Source organism: Vulpes lagopus, chromosome 8 (genome assembly GCF_018345385.1).
Source record: "Vulpes lagopus strain Blue_001 chromosome 8, ASM1834538v1, whole genome shotgun sequence".
In the NCBI taxonomy this organism is placed as follows: domain Eukaryota; kingdom Metazoa; phylum Chordata; class Mammalia; order Carnivora; family Canidae; genus Vulpes; species Vulpes lagopus.
Window position 1 is genome coordinate 84,034,031 of NC_054831.1, and position 16,020 is coordinate 84,050,050.

Sequence of the window (16,020 nt, forward strand, 5' to 3'; positions counted from 1 at the left end):
TGAAGTCACTTCCGGACTGGGGTGTTTGTTTGGACTGGAGAAGGGAGGCGGCGGGCGAAGCGCGCGTCGAGCGGGGGAGCGGCGCTGCCTGTGGAGATCCGCGGAGGCCGACCGGATTCGTTGGCTGCCGTCCCCGCTGCCGTGCACTGGGTGAGGGGTTCCCTCGGGCAGAGCGGCCAGAAGGGTGCGGCGACCGCGGCGGTCGAGGGACAACACCTCGGCAACGGTTGAGGGACCTGGAGGGTCCCCCGGGTTGTTGGCCGCCAAGTCTCGTATGGCTTTCCTTATTCCTTGCACCCTTAGTCGCGTCCGAGCGATGAGCTGGGACTGACTTCGGCTCTTCTCTGAGAAATGGCCGTCGCTTTTTTTCTCATTGTCATTATTATTTATGATTTGGATCTCGCAGCACTCTATCCGGGTCTTCGATGGCGCGCGAGGGCTGCCGGGATAGCACTTTCTCGTGCCTTCCCCCCTCCACTTCTTCACCTCCTCGCTAGTACCCTTTCCCCTGCCCCCCGCCCCCCCCCGCCGCTACGGCAACAAAGCTCATTGTTTCTCCCCTGTTTACGCCTGCGCGTCGCCACGCGGAGCCCCTACTTGCGGCGCTTGCGCACTGCTCCCGTAGCTGGGGCAGGGGAAGAGAAAGGGGCGGAGGGACTGGCGGGCTGGCGAGCGCTCTAGGGGAGCCTTCTGCGGTCGTCCTCGGGCCAGTGCCGTTCTGATCCGCTTTCTCCCTTTTCTTCACCTTCACTCATTCTTTATTCTTTCTTTTATTTTCAGTTTATTTTTATTTTATTTTCGTTTCCCATGCTCAGGATTGGAGGGCTGGACCTTTACTCCGGGAGGGTTGTGAGCCAGATGAACTTTAAGGCCCATCCGATTCATATTTTTGGATTCCCGTCCTCTTCATTTCTCTTCCACTATGTGCCTACTCCCCACTGCCACTAAAATTACGTGGCCTGTGGTGAAATTTGTCTTTTCGAGACATTATTGAAACAGCCAGCAGTTTGGTTTTCTGGTGAGTCAAAAAGGGGCCTTTTCTGCTTCCTTTTGTTGCCTTGTTTGCCCAGATTTTGCAGCCCCATCACCTCACCGAAACCTCAAACTCAGGAAGGGATTTGGCTTCTGATCTTCCGTGGGGAAAAGTCTAACAGCTGACAGGTTTTGACATTTATTTCAAGAGAAGATAACTTCCCGTTTTCGTGTGCTGCCAAATACTGTAGTTTCATGGCATGATTTTTCACAAATTGCTGTTGAGCAGGTGGTGTTTGCATTTTCTTCAGAATAGCCTTTGATATTCCAACCGCTACAGGGTTATGTTAGGAAATAAGAAAAGGATCTAAGGATTTTTAATGTGTTTGCTGGTTTGTGCTTCTGACTCCGGTTTGTGAAAGGCTATTTGGGACACATTAGCTTGTTTATGCTACTTGTTAATTGTAAATTTGTACAAGACTAATCTTTTCTCACAAATAAGTGTCTGCAACAAATAAAGATAGGTGACTTTCCAAAAATGACAGCCTATTTATCTCTTTAAGGGTTGGGTGTTAGGCAGTGGAAGCTCCCTGGGATGGTTAAAGGCTTGGGAGCTGGGAGGGTTTTATTATATATATGTTGCTACTGATGAGCATGAATTGAGGTAGATGATCTCTACCCTCTTCAGAACAGAGTAAGTTTATAGTAGGCTCTTACTTCAGTAAGCACTGTACACCTTATTCAGGTTTATCCCTTTATGACTAGTGAATGATGCTCCAATTTCGATAGAAAATATAAACATTTGTAAAATGTTGTTAGCGTAGCAATTTCATGGATGTTGTGAGCGGTGAAAGAAGGTAGAAAATAAGACCTCAGGCCCCTTCCTTTGGTGCTTTTACATATTTTTGTAATTTACAAAGTTACTCATTATCATAACCTTATACAGGCAGAGCAAGTTTTATCTTGCCCATTTTGAAATTGAGGAAATAAAAGTTTGAGAGATTATTTTATTAGGTACGTATTTTTATTCTAATTTAGATATTTTAAAAAAGATTTTATTTATTTGTAAGAGACAGAGAGGGAGAGGGGGAGAGAGGCAGAGGGAGAAGCAGGCTCCTTGCAGGGAGCCTGATGTGGGACTCAATCCTGGGACTCCAGGATCACGCCCTGGGCTGAAGGCAGGTGCTAAACCACTGAGCCACTCAGGGATCCCCTCTAGTTTAGATTTAAATAGCCGTATGTAGTTATTGGCCACCGCATTGGATAGTGTAGACTTAGAGGTTTGAATTGTTTCAGCTTATTTTTTAACCTTCTATATTTTTACATTTATTGATTTGTTTTGTAGAGTGAGTGGGGCAGTAGGGGGAGAGGAGAGTGGTGGAGAGAAAGGAAAAGAATCTTAATTAAGCAGGCTCTACACCCAAGTGCAGAGCCCCACACAGGGCTCATTCTTAATGACCCTGAGATCATGACCTGAGCCGAAATTAAGAGTCAGATGCTTAACCGACTGAGCCATCTAGGTGTACCCCCATCTGCTTATTTTTTGTATCAGTTTTTATGAATAAGAATGGCGTTTCTGATGTGCTTTGAGCTTTTGTCAGTAGTGATGTGATACGCAGTGCTGAGCCATCCTTATTCTCACCGGATCACCTTTGTTACACCTAGTTGAGATTAGGGCTAAAGTCCTCGTTTTTTTGATGTTTGACTCCTACGGGTTTTTGAAATTTTATATTTTTTACCTTATACCTTGCTACAGCAACCTTTGATCTAAATGTTTAATAAGCACCAAAATAGATAATAGTGTCATGGGCCAGGCTCTGTGCCTAGATTCTGTAATTATTATCCACTTAATAGATGGGGAATCTGAGACATGAAGGGGTTAAATAACTTGCCCTTGGATTCTAGAGCCCCTGCTTTTAATCATTAATGTATACTGCCAAACATTAAAACGAAAAATTCAGTACTGCTTACAAATTTGAGTGGAAAACAAGCTGAAGTAGAAATTTCTTTATCCTTTCTCACTAACTGCTAGAGAGACAACTAATTATGATAATAATGTGTCTACAGTTAAGTTTAAGAAATCACAGTACTTCAGAAGACAGCCTGGTGGAATAAGAAAAGGTGCCTGTGGAGTCAGATTAAGGAAAGAAGAGAGGACTCTATTTGAATTTTTAAAAAATTTTATTTATCTGAGAGCATGAGCAGGAGGGGCAGAGGGAGAGGGACAAGCATACTCCCCACCGAGTGTTGAACCTGACAAAGGGCTCCATCCCAGTACCCTGTGATAATGATCTGAGCCAAAATCAAAAGTTGGGCATTTAATGAACTGAGCCACCCAGGTACACTTCTATTTGAATTTTAATGAAAATTCTTTAGAGGTGAAACAAGGGGAAAAAGTTTGTAAGACTTAAAAGATTTCCATATTTAAATTTTTTCTAGAAACCATTAGGTGAAAGAGGCATTTTGGGAGGGAAGAAACAGCTGAATATGTGAGTTTGTAGATTGAAAGCATTAATAGCATTAATAGGAAAAAACTGCTCTCACTTAACCAAAATCTGGTGAGATTTCTTCATGTGTTAAGCTCTCATGTTAGACTCTCACCAGAACAGGATCTTTATAAAAGAAAGAATACAACACTGAAAGCTGGAATATTTGCAGATGATAGAAAGGACAAGTTTAAATCTGTCTCATGTAAAATTACTATTCAAACATGAAAGCAAAAGCCATTTTCAGACATGCAGTGGCATAGAAATAAATACCTTCAGGTAACCTTTTGAGGAAATATAAAGCCAAAACTAACATGTCAGGTTAGGGGAAGATAATAAAAGAAACAATGATGAGCAATGATTCTAATAAACTGTAAACAGACAATAATGTGAATTTTAAGTGTTCGGTTCAGAAATTCTTCTAAAAGATCTATACCTAAGGGAAAATGAAATAGTATGAAATTAACACTGCTTAAATTAAACACGGAGATAGGGAGGAAGGAAATGGGGTTAAGTAGAATCATAGTAAAGGTTCTTGTCTGGGAGCAGGAATTGGGTTGGATAGCCTGAACAAGAGAAAGCACTCTCAGTGTCTTAAATTGGGGCGCCGGGTGACTCAGTTGCTTAGGTGTCTGCCTTCAGCTCAGGTCATAATCGCGGGGTCCTGGGATTGAGCCCCTCATTAGGCTCAGTGGAGAGTCTGCTTCTCCCTCTGCCTCTCTCCCTGGCTTGTGCTTGCTGGCTCTCACTCACTCTCTGAAAAAAAAATTTTTATTTTATTTTTTTTAATTCATGAGAGAGCAGGAGACGCAGGCTTCATGTAGGAAGCCCGATGTGGGTCTCGATTTTGGGACTCCATCCCAGGACCCAGGCATCACAACCCTAGCCAAAGGCAGACACTCAACTGCTGAGCCACCCAGGCATCCCTCAAATAAATAACTTTAAAAGAAAATGTCTTGAATTAGTTGGGGGTATATAGAGCCTGGTTTTAATTCATAGAGATCTGTGTAAATCTATCCTAATTTCACAATAGATATGTCACATTATTATCCTGTACACCTTAAACGTTACGGTGCTGATATCAATTATATCATACTTGGGGGAGAAAACTGATACTCCTCAGTAGTTTGTAAGTCACAGAAAATAAATGCAGTATCTTAAAACCTCTATTAAAAAATAGGAAAATAGGGGCACCTGGGTAGCTCAGTTAAGCATGTGCCTTCAGCTCAGGTCATGATCACAGGGTCCTGGGATCAAGCTCCGAGTCGCATTTCCTGTTCAGTGGGGAGTCTGCTTTTCCCTCTCCCTCTGCCCCTCCTGCTCACATGTGCACATACTCTCTCTTCTGAAATAAAATCTTTTTTAAAAAGTAAAAAATAGGAATGCCTGGCTGGCTCAGTTGGTAAAGCATGTGACTTGGTCTCGGGATTGTGAGTTTGAGCCCCACGTTGGGTGTAGACATCACTTAAATGTAAAATTTGGGGGGGGGGGAGTACAGGAATAGAATGTAAGAAGCTCTAAGAAAGGGGTGCTTAGGTGGCTAAGCATCTGCCTTCAGCACAGGTCATGTTTCTGGGGTCCTGGGATCCAGCCCTGAGAGCCTCACTTTGGCTCCTTGCTCAGCAGGGAGCCTGCTTCTACCCTCTCTCCCATGCTCAAGCTCACTTGATCTGGCTAACTCTGTCAAATAAATAAATAAAAATAAAATCCTTTAACAGAAAAAGAAACTAGGAAAAATAAACATGAACTTATGATGGAAGACATTAAACCAAACATCAGTTTTCAAAAAATGATAAATTTTATGAGCTGGGTCAAATAATCTCTCAACACCACTTTCAGAATTTAACAGATAAAGTAAATATTGTGTGTGTGTACCTTAAAGTAGAAATCACATATTTTTCTCTTCAGGCCCAAAGGACATTTTGCAAAAACCATAGCTGTCTGCAAACAAAATTGTAATAAGTCCCAAAAAATGAAGATTCTTTTGGCAACATTTTATAACATAATGAAATAAAACTAGAAGTCAGGGACCAAAGTGTAACCAAAAGAACCTTAACCACTTGGAAATTTATTTTTTTTATTGGAGTTCAATTTGCCAATATATAGCATAACACCCAGTGCTCATCCCATGTGCCCCCCTCAGTGCCCATCACCCAGTCACCCCAAACCCCCGCCCACCATTTCCACTACCCCTTGTTCATTTCCCAGAGTTAGGTGTCTCTCATGTTTTGTCACCCTCACTGATATTTTCACTCATTTTCTCTCCTTTCCCTTTATTCCCTTTCACTATTTTTTATATTCCCCAAATGAATGAGAACATATAATGTTTGTCATTTTCCAATTGACTTATTTCACTCAGCATACTACCCTCCAGGTCCCTCCACCTCGAAGCAAATGGTGGGTATTTGTCGTTTCTAATGGCTGAGTAATATTCCATTGTATACATAGACCACATCTTCTTTATCCATTCATCTTTCTATGGACGCCGAGGCTCCTTCCACAGTTTGGCTATTGTGGACATTGCTGCTATAAACATCGAGGTGCAGGTGTCCTGGTGTTTCACTGCATCTGTATCTTTGGGGTAAATCCCCAGCAGTGCAATTGCTGGGTCGTAGGGCAGATCTATTTTTAACTCTTTGTGGAACCTCCACACAGTTTTCCACAGTGGCTGTACCAGTTCACATTCCCACCAACAGTGCAAGAGGGTTCCCCTTCTCCACATCCTCTCCAGCATTTGTTGTTTCCTGTCTTGTTAATTTTCACCATTCTCACACCACTTGGAAATTTTAAAAATATTCTTCCATATAATCTGTGGTTCATTATAAATTAAATAATTTGTAATTAGCTAAGATTGATGAGAACTATGTTCTGTATAGGAGATTTATAGATTAAAATTTTTTATTAAATGAAAGGTTGAAAAACATTTGTCAGCTTGAAAAACAGTAAATTGGCTGAAATTAAGTAGAGAGGAAAGGAAAATAGAGTGAAAGAACAAGTTAAGGGCAGCCCTGGTGGTGCAGCAGTTTGGTGCCGCCTGCAGCCCAGGGCGTGATCGTAGAGACCCTGGATCGTGTCCCGCGTCGGGCTCTCTGCATGGAGCTGCTTCTCCCTCTGCCTGTGTCTCTGCCTCTAATTCTCTCTCTCTCTATGAATAAATAGAAATCTTAAAAAAAATTTAAAAAGTAGAAAAAAATCAATGGAATTAAAGTAGGGGCTTATTGAAGTTGAATTTTTAATAGATAATCCATTTTAAACTCAAAAGATGTAACAAAACATCTCTTGCCACCTACTAATCCCTGTAGGTAATGAATATTTTTTTTAACAGCTCTCATGAGCTAGATAGAAGTCACTCATTTAAAGTAAAGGGCAGGGATGCCTGGGTGGCTCAAGTGGTTGAGCGGTTGCTTGAGCTCAGGGCGTGGTCCCGGGGTTAGTGCTTCTGGTATTATATTTTGAGTCCATACTTTAATTAATTCGCCCAGGACCATATGTGCTGTCAATCTTAATCCAAGTGTGCATTGTTTCACGAACTCTTACTTGTATCCATTAATAGTGTTAGTCTGAAAAGCATTCTAATAAAGTTGGGAAACACTAGATATGAGGAAGGAAGAGATCAGTTTATCAGAAGCTAAGGGAGGGACACCTGGGTGGCTCAGTAGATAAGCGGCTGCCTTCATCTCCTGGTGCAATCCCAGAGTCCCAGGATCAAGTCCTGCATCAGGGAGCCTGCTTCTCCCTCTGCCTCTCTCTCTGTCTCATGAATAAATAAATGAAATCTTTAAAAAATAAAGTATACGGCAGAGTGATTTTTAGGATATTCATAGAATTGTATATCCATCACCACAATTTTAGAAGCTTGTTACCCCTTAGCTTTCATATAATACGTGGCACTTTGTGATGGACTCCTTTTACTTACTGTTATGTTTTCAATGTTTATTTAAGATATAGCATGTATCAAGTATTTAACCTTTTTTTTTTTTTTTTAAGATTTTATTGATTTATTTATGAGAGACACACAGAGAGAGAGGCAGAGACATAGGCAGAAGGAGAAGCGGGCTCCCTGTAGGGAGCCTTATGTGGGACTAGACCCCGGGACTACGGGATCACACCCTGAGCCAAAGGCAGACACTCAACCATTAAGCCACCCAGGCATCCCTGTTTTTTTAATTATCGAGTAAAATTCTGTAGTATGGACATAGATAGTATTTATATAGTTGGTGGACCACTGGGTTTTAATAACTTTTTGGCTATTATGAATAATAACTGCTGTAAACATTTGTGTACAAGTTTTGTGTAGGCATGTATTTTCATATTTCTTGGGTATATATTTAGGAGTATAATTGCTGGGTTCCATGTTTAATCTTTTGAGGAACTGCCATACTATTTCAAAGCAGCTGCATCATTTTAGCGTTCTATCTGCAGTAAATGAGGGATTTCTCCACCTTCACCCCATACTTGTTAGTATCTATTTTTTTATTACAGTCATTTTAGTGTAAAGTGGGATCTCATTGTGATTTTGATTTGCGCTTCCCCTATTGTTGATAATATTGAGCCTCTTTTCGTGTATTTATTGGCCATTTGTTTTGTTTTTTTTTTTTAAGATTTTTCATTTATCAGAGTACATATACATGCTCTCTCTTAAGTAAATAAATCTTTAAAATTCCACCATGTTCTCTGAATTCCCATTTTACTTTCATGTCAACACTTGAGGGCTTTTATTTATTTATTTTTTAAAGATATTTATTTATTCATGAGCGACACACAGAGAGAGGCAGAGACACAGGCAGAGGGAGGAGCAGGCTTCATGCATGGAGCCCGACAGGGGACTCGATCCTGGGTCTCCAGGATCACGCCCTGGACTGAAGGCGGTGCTAAACCGCTGAGCCACCCGGGCTGCCCCACTTGAGGGCTTTTAAAGGTTTCTTTGAAAATATGTCATTCAGGGACGCCTGGATAGCTCAGTCTGTTAAGCGTCCACCTTTGGTGCAAGTCATGGTCCCAGCTTAGCAGGGAGGCTGCCTCTCCCACTCCCTCCTGCTCATACTCTCTCTGTTGCTATCACACTGTCAAGTAAATTTTTTTAAAGTCCTCTAACACCTTAATTTTTATTTTTTTAGATTAATTTATTTCAGAGAAAATATGCAGGTATAGGGAGGGGCAGAGGGAAAGGAGAAGCAGACTCCTTGCTGAGCAGAAAGCCTGACGTGGAGCTCACTCTCTACCCTGAGATCTTGACCTAAGCCAAAACCAAAAGTTGGCCACTAAACCAACTCAGCCACCCATGCACCCCTCCTCCAGCATTTTTTAGTGTTCATTGGAAAGACTGGTATCAATCCTGATTAAGTTGTAAAATTTAATAAAATTCCAGTCAGACTATTAATGGACAAGAAGTTTATATGAAGAGGTGCCTGGGTAGCTTAGTCAATTAAGCATCCAACTCTAGATTTTGGCTCAGGCTATGATGTTCATGGTAGGATCAAGCCCCATGTTGGGCTCCAGGCTTAGGAGTCTGCTTGAGATTCTCTCTCTGCCCCTACCTCTGCTCGTGTTCCCCCCCTTCCCCCCAAAAACCTTAAAGTTCGTATGAAGATATATGTACAAGATTTTCACTGCCCCTGCCCCAAAGAAAGAAACCAGGAGGTGGGAGTTGTACTACTAAGTATTAAAACTAAAAAAAAAAAAAAAAAAACTTACTGAAAGGCTACTGTAATCAAAACAATAAGATACTGTGCTGAAATATTTAACAATGAATGATCACGATGTTTGTAACTTACATTTTTTTTTTAGGTACTTATCTATTGGGGTGCATGGGTGGCTCGGTTGAGCGGCTGCCATCCTCTCAGGTCATGGTCTCAGAGTCCTAGGATTGAGCTCCGCATTGGGCTCCCTGCTCAGCAGGGAGTCTGCTTCTCTTCCTCTGTCCCTCTCCCTGCTCTAGCTCTTGCTCTCATTCTCTTTCAAATAAATAAAACCTTAAAAAGAAAATTTTAAAAATAATAAAAATAATTTAAAAAATTTTAAAGAAAATAAAGATTTATTTATTTTAGAAAGAGAACAAGAGTGTGGATAGAGAGAGGGAGGACAGAGGGCAAGAAAGAATTTCAAGCAGACTCCGTGCTAAGCTCAGAGCCCAATGGGGACCAAACTCTTTGACCCCCAAGGTCATAACTGGAGCTGAAATTGAGTCGGGTGCCCAATCACCTAAGCCCCTGCAACTTAGGTTTAAGCAAAAAAAAATTCTGTAAAGAAAATGACCACTGGCAGTTGGTGATTGTAGACGAAAGGTACAAAGCATTCATTGTACTATGGTTTAAAATTCTCAAGGTAGTTGAAGATAAAGCAGTATACATTTTATAATTACAGAATAAATATTCTAGAAACATAGTACAAGTGGGAATTTAATTATAAATACGTGGAATAAGCCTTGGTTAAATAATGGTGTGTGATGTATTCATGGGAAAATATAGATCCTTAACATCATACTTAGTCTCATGTGAATTAAAGATTTAAATGTAAAAAAAAAAAAAAAAGTGAAACTAACGAGAGAAAATATAAAAATAAAACCTCAGAGTAGGAAAAGACTTCCTAAGCAAGTAAGCATATCCCAGAGGGTGTAAAGGAAAAAACAGTGAGATTCTACTTTGAGTCTGATTGCAAAACTAAAATATATTAGTTGCATGTAAACAAACAAAATGAGAAAAAGAACAATGAGTTGTAATAAATGTGAAAAGTTTAAAAAATAAATAAATAAAATATATTAGTTATGTCCAGAACTGTTAAGATAGAGAAGTGGGAGCACTCAGTGTATTTCAAGATTGTACATTACCACATTTCGGCTAATAATCAGTCTTAAAGTTACAAATGCTCATGGCTTTTGGCTTTTGACTCCTATTCCCACTTAAAGTGTATTATACAGATAGCATAAATAGAAAAGGATTATGTGTGCAAGGGTGATCAGAGTAGGATTGTTTGTAACAACAACAAAAAGCTGGGAATGTAGATGTGCATCAGAGGGGAGAAGTAGTTAAGTAATTATTAGTAATTATTAGTGCTGCTTCATCCATTAAAAAGTGAGATATAAACACCTGGGTGGCTCAGTGGTTGAGCATCTGCCTTTGGCTCAGGTTGGGATCGAGTCCCACATCAGGCTCCCTGCATGGAGCCTGCTTCTCTCTCTGCCTGTGTCTCTGCCTCTCTCTCTCTCTCTCTGTGTTTCTCATTAATAAATAAATAAAATCTTAAAAAAAAGAAAGTGAGGTATACCTGTACATGTTGACTAGTATGGATCTTTATTTACAGCATGATTCTCTTAAAATATAAAAATCCTCTGTGTCTGTTTATATAAGCAAAAAGATATGAAAGGATACATACTAAGCTCTTAACACTGATTACCTCTGGATAGGAGTAGAGATGGAGAGGAAAAAAATGTATATTTGTTAGACCTGGGGGTTGGGTTGGGTTGGGTTGGGTTGGGTTGGGTTGGGTTTGGTTTGGTTTGGTTTTGAAGTAGGCTCCACACTGGATATAGAGTCCAACACAGGGCTTGAACTCACGACTCTGAGATCAAGACCTGAGCTGAGAATAAGTGTTGGACAGTTAACCCAATGAGCTATCCAGGTGCCCAGTATTAGACCTGTTTTGTACATCTATCTTGTATTTGTTTCTTCTCTAAATAGTGTATGGTTTACATATACATTCTTTCACTTTGATGGTTTCTTTTCCAACAAAATTTCCTGTATACGAACACCTGCTATCTAAACTTATTTTTCCCCTCCCCCCCGTCTAAACATTTTTTAATGGGGCAGCCCCGGTGGCGCAGTGGTTTATGCCGCCTACAGCCCGGAGTGTGATCCTGGAGACGAGGGATAAAGTCCCGCATCGGGCTCCCTGCATGGAGCCTGAGTCTCCCTCTGCCTGTGTCTCTGCCTCTCTCTCTCTCTTTCTCTCTGTGTCTCTATGAATGAATGAATAAATAAATATTTTTAAAAAATGAAAAATTTTTAATGATTCTTTAAAACAAAGCAAGTATAAGGTGATACATTACTGTTTTTACTATTTTGTGGTTTTCATTTAGAGAAATCTTATTACAAACAACTACTAGATATATTAAACTAGTTCTGAGTTAGTATTACTGTTTTTTTTTAAAGATTTATTTATTATTTATTTATTTTTTAAGATTTTACTTATTTATTCATGATTGACATAGAGAGACAGAGACACAGGCAGAGGGTGAAGCAGGCTCCATGCTGGAAGCCTGATGCAGGACTCGATCTCAGGACTCCAGGATCACGCCCTGGGCCAAAGGCAGGCACTAAACTGCTGAGCCACCCAGGGATTCCCCAAGAGTTATTTTAGAGAGTGAGAGAGGGTAAGTAGAGGGAGGGGCAGAGGGAGAGGAAGAACGAGAATCCTCAAGCAGACTCCCAGCTGAGCATGTGTCATAACCTGAGCCAAAACCAACAGTCAGCCACTTAACCACTCAGGCACCCCAGGATATTATTTTAAAAATTGTTTGCATAAGGGGCACCTGGCTGGCTCAGTTGATAGAGCATATGACTCTTAATCTCGAAGTCCTGAGTTCAAGAATAATAAATCTTTGCATGAGATTAAGGATGAAAATTATAATTTCTCAAAATTATAATTTTTGAGTTATTTTCTGATAATTTGAGAATTTTATAGCATGATCATGGTTTTGAAGTAAATAGTGAACTTTAAAAAATTGGGAAATTACTGGCTTTCTTAGTTCATTTCTGCCAGTTTTGTTTTTAAGATCTTATTTATTTCTTAAGATTGATTGGAGAGACAGCTAGGGTGTGCTTGTGGGAGGAATCTTCAAGCCCCACTCCCTGCTGAACCTGGAGCCCCACACAGGGCTCCATCCCATTACTCATGAAATCTTGACCTGAGCTGAAACCAAGAGTCTGACACCTAACCAACTGAGCCACAGGCACACCTAAGATTTTATTTTTAAGTAAACTCTGCACCCAACATGGGGCTCAAATTTATAACCCTAAGATTGAGAGTTTCACCCTCCACTGACTGAGCCAGCCAGGTGCCCCATTTCTGCCAGTTTTAAAGGGTCTGATGCATAGCAACAGATCGGTATGATTTAGTTCCCAGTTGTGTTTTTATTTTTATTTTTTTAAAGATCTTATTTATTCACGAGAGAGACAGAGACAGAGGCAGAGCAGGCTCCATGCACGGAGCCCCTCGTGGTACTCTATCCTGGGACTGCGGGATCATGCCCCAAGCTGAAGGCAGACAAGCTCAACCGCTGAGCCACCTAGGTGTCCCTCCAGTTGTGTGATTTGTCAAGTCATAATCTGCTTTGTGTTCTCAGACATCACTCAAGCAAATCAGGTACTTCTCTTTTATTTCCAGCATTTCTTATATTTTTTTGTTTTGTTTTTTAAAGAAAACCTTTTTCCTAGTTAGAGAAGCTGGGAGCTCACAGACTCTTTGGAATCTTGAAGCTGCTGCTTTCTGGCTGCCTCCAGATAGGATGATGATAGGCCCCAGCTATATACCCTTTACTGTATATTTTTAAGGTTATTTTTGGGTTGCCTGGGTGAATCAGCGATTGAGTGTTTGCCTTCAGCTCAGGGCTTGATTCCTGGATCTGGAATCGAGTCCCATATCGGGCTCCTTGCAGGAAGCCTGCTTCTCCCTCTGCCTGTGTCTCTGCCTCACTCTGTCTTTCTCTGTCTCTCATGAATAAATAAAAATGTTTTTTAAAAAGTTATTTCCCTAGTAATCACCTTAGTTTGTGACATCAAGCTTAAATTAATACCAATTTAGTTTCAAGAGTACACAAAAACTTAGCTCCTTTATAGCACTGTACACCCCTCATGTTATTGTCAAAAATTATACATTGTGTGCCCATTAACATGCATAATAATTACTGTTTTATGCATTTGTCTTTTAAGAGAAAAAGGAGTTAAAAGCCAAAAATACATTATTACTAATTTCTGTATTTGTGTCGTTACCTTTTTCATTGTTCTTTATTTCTTCAGACGGATTCAGGTTAATATTGCAGTGTCCTTGTTTTATTTAGCCTGAAGGACTCACCTTAACTTTTCTTATAGGACAGGTGTACCGGTAATGTGTGCTTTCTCCCCCCCCCCCCCCCTTTTTTTTAAAGACTTTATTTATTCATGAGAGAGAGAAGCAGAGACGCAGGCAGAGGGCCTGTCCCGGGACTCTAGGATCATTCCCTGGGCCAAAGGCAGACACTAAACTGCTGAGCCACCCAGGGTTCTCCACGCCCCCACCCCCCCGCTTTTTATTAAAGATTTTACATATTTATTTGAGAGCATGAGTCGGGAGGGGAGGCACGGCAAAGGGGGAGTCAACAGACTCCTTGCTGAGCAGGGACCCCTTCTCCCCACATGGGACTAGATCCCAGGACCCTGACATTGTGACCTGAGCCGAAGGCAAATGCTAACCCACTAAGCCAGTGAGGTGCCCCTCTCATTTTTTAAATTTATCTGGAGATGTCTTAATTTCTGCTTAATTTTTGAAAAGTAGTTTTGTTTTGAATGTCTTTCAGCACTTTGTCTTCTGGCCTCTGGTTTCTGATGTGAAATCAACTGTTAATCTTATTTTGGAGATTTCGAAGTGTCGCTTCCTTTTGTCTTTCAATAATTTCATTATAATATGCCTTGATGTGGATCACTTTGAGTTTATCTTAGTTGGAGTTTGTTGAACTTCTTGGATGTGTAGAGTAACACAGATTTCATCAAATTGGAGGAGTTTGGGGCTGTTGGGTTTTTTTGGCTTTTGGGTTTATTATTTTTTTTGGATTTTTTTTCTATTTTTTAAGATTTTACTTATCAGAGGAAGAGGGGCAGAGGGAAAGAGAATCTGAAGTCTGATGAGCCACCCAGGCACCCCTAAGATTTATTTTTAAGCAGTCTCTACACCCAACATGCGGCTCTAATTCACAGCCCTGAGATCAAGAGTCACATGCTCTACTGACTGAGCCAGCCAAGTGCCCCAAGGAGCCATGTCTTCTGGCCCTTTGTCTTCTCCTTCCAAGATTTTCATTATGTGTATGTTGTTACATTGGATGATTTCCCATTGGTCTCTAAGGTTCTTTTTTTTTTCTTCATTGTTTTCTTTCTTTCCTCAAGCTCAATAACCTCAATTGACTTAATCTTCAAGTTTGCTGATTTCTTTTTCCTCCTTGAGCAAATTTGTTGTAATCCATCTAGTAAATTTTCCATTTCGGTTATTGTACTTTTCAACTGAGAAATTCTTTGTTGTTGTTTTTTATAATTTCTCTGTATTAGTATGCTCTATTTGATGAGACCTCATTTTTATGGCTTTTTGTACCTAATTTAAAGTTTAAAAAGTCCAGTTTTTAAAGCAACAAGGAGCACATAGGTGGCGCAGTTGGTTAAATGTCCATTTCTTGGTTGTCCTGGGATGAAGCCCCATTGGTCAGGCTCAGCACAGAACTTGCTAAGGCTCTCTTTCCCTTTCCCCTCCCCACTGCGCATGTGCTCTCTCACTTGTGCACTCTCTCTTTCTTTCTCCAAAATAAATCTTTTTTAAAAAAGAAGAGTCACGTGCTCTACAGACTGAGCCGGCCAGGTGACCCCATACCCAATTTTTTAAAAACAGGAGGGCACACAGAAGATGAAATATAAAGAGTGTGGTCCAAAAAGGGTCAAGAATAAGAAAATTAAAAATTTGATACATTACATTAGAACACCTTGTGTTCAATGATTGTAGGTCTATCAGAGTTCTGAAAGTAAGTGATCCTTATCACCCTGATTTTCACTTTGCTTGGCTGTAGCCAGAAATGTGGTCTGGTAAGGAGTTGTTCCTTCCCTTGGCTCTCTAAGGTATATGGTCAGTGTCCAGGTTTCAGTTCTTTTTTCTTGATTTCAGTTATGATTTGCTTTCCAAATATTGCTTGATAAGGTAATTTTACCTATGGTCCTTTATGGACTCTTTCACTAGGATCTATACCAAAGCCACAACTTGTTTGATAAGGGGATAATGCGCAGAAAGCTGACTTACGGCCTTGTCAAACAGAGATTAGGCCCTTTTTTTCCTAAACTCTGTTTATATTCTGTTAATGGTTGGCATCAAACAAAGGGGGAAGGGAGTCCCCTGGGATTCTCAAACTATAGAATTTGCTGAGGCAGATTTTTCTTGTTTACACAAGGCTTGTACTCATAAATTGTATGGAAAATTATTTTTCTTTAAAAACATAGTTTGCACTTCTCTGTAGATGTACGTTCAGTCACTGAGGCTTATTTCAAAACAAGTTAGAAGTACTTCTAAATGGACATGTCTCAAACATATGGTTGCTACTTAACTACACAATTCCATTTGAATATTGAATATCCCATAGTCTGTGGTAAATTTTTTTTTTATTTTAACTAAAGCTATAAGTCTCTTGTTAATATTGTGGTCTTCCGAAAGGAAGTATTTAAGGGGTATAAGTTGGAGGATACATGTTGGGAAAATAACAAAAGCTGTTATTAATTGCAGTGTCTTTGAACCTGCTGATCAGCTCATGCAAAGTAAACAGAGTTCATTCAGTGCAAAA

At 40.4% G+C, this 16,020-nt stretch overlaps 1 protein-coding gene across 2 annotated transcripts in view; it reads left to right on the forward strand.

Moving 5' to 3' along the window:
* The window catches only part of PAIP2 (poly(A) binding protein interacting protein 2), a 24,054-nt gene continuing 8,034 nt past the window's right edge, over positions 1 to 16,020 (forward strand). The window contains exons 1-2 of one of the 2 annotated variants that reach the window (XM_041766226.1): positions 31 to 150; positions 816 to 1,018. The gene's annotated coding sequence lies outside the window, so the exon portion shown is untranslated. Of the gene's footprint in view, positions 151 to 815; positions 1,019 to 16,020 lie in introns of both variants that reach the window. The other variant, XM_041766225.1, reaches the window with a different exon arrangement.